Raw genomic sequence first — 1,321 nt, forward strand, 5'->3', positions numbered from 1 at the left:
TCACAGACCCAGCTGAAATACAGAAACATCCCACGGGTGCTGAGAACCTCAAAGACGCTTTCTAATTTTGTATCCTTCAAGACTTGAGACTTTTAATTAAGAAAGGATATAAATAAAACAAATCTGGAAAAATTCCCTGAAGTTTAAGATAGGGACACCATGATTATGCCAGGGATAAAAACTGTGCCTTGAAAACTTGTGATTGACTCCACTAATGAGAGGCTGAGATTTCTTCCTCATAACCCTGTGCTTGTCTCCCGATTAATTTCCTCCAGTACTTAATCTTCAGTGCATGACACTTTAACCACTGAGCTTATTATTCTAAAAATAGTATTCTAGCTGTGCCATCTTAACAGATATGTATGTGAAGATCTCATTTCTACATGATTTCCTTAGTTGTTTAAGTGTTAATATCAGACTTACACAAAATGAAATAAACAACCGTACTAACAGAGATAAGTACATTTTCATCTAGCTCAATTTCCCAACTCCTATATATAAAAAGACTTNTTCTTCCTCCTGCAGGCAAAGGAGGCCATTGTAAGCCCGATGTACGCTGGGAAATACAATACTTTCACTGGGTGTACAGTGGTAGGATGAAGAAGGTATTTAAAGGCGAGGGGACCAGAAGCAGAGAGACAAGTTAGGAGACGTCCATGTGGTATAAAATAAGGAGGTGCTAGTGGACAGAAGAGAAGTCTGATCCAAGGCTGTGCTAACACCTGGGGGCGGATGTTGTTTCCCGGAATGCACCTAACTAGCTCTCTTTCTGCTCACCCTGTTTTCGTCTCTGATGACAACAAGAAAATGGTTTTCAGCTTTAAGGGATGGGTTAGCTGGAGGACAGTCACGGCCAACTCCCCTGGGAGCCAAAGGCCGGAGGCGGCATGCACCCCCACGGTGGCCCCACCCTCTGTGACCACCTCCTGTCCTGCTCCCTGCCCTGCAGCCACATGCATTTATCTCTTTCCCTCCCGCCTGTTTGCACAAACTGCGCTCCACCAATGACTTCTGAAAGGAAGCAGTTGTTCGGAAAAGAGCCACACACTTAAACGCAGCAGAGCGACATTCTCAGCTTTATTCAGCAGTTTGTTCACAACCACCCACTTTTCTCAGGGCCAAAAAAGTTTAATCAGTTTTGACATCCACATGAAACCCCCAAAACTTGCTAGGCACTTCATTTTGAAAGTAAGGGAGTCAAGGAGAGAGATCTTACTTTAGACTCTTCAAGAAAAGAAATGAAAGCCCTTTTCTCTACCGAAGTCAATCAGCTCCCTGGCCTTAGTTTTTCCTCAAATTTTTCTGTCTTGACATTCTCTAA

This window comes from Galeopterus variegatus, unplaced genomic scaffold (assembly GCF_000696425.1).
Source record: "Galeopterus variegatus unplaced genomic scaffold, G_variegatus-3.0.2 Scaffold198, whole genome shotgun sequence".
Taxonomy (NCBI): domain Eukaryota; kingdom Metazoa; phylum Chordata; class Mammalia; order Dermoptera; family Cynocephalidae; genus Galeopterus; species Galeopterus variegatus.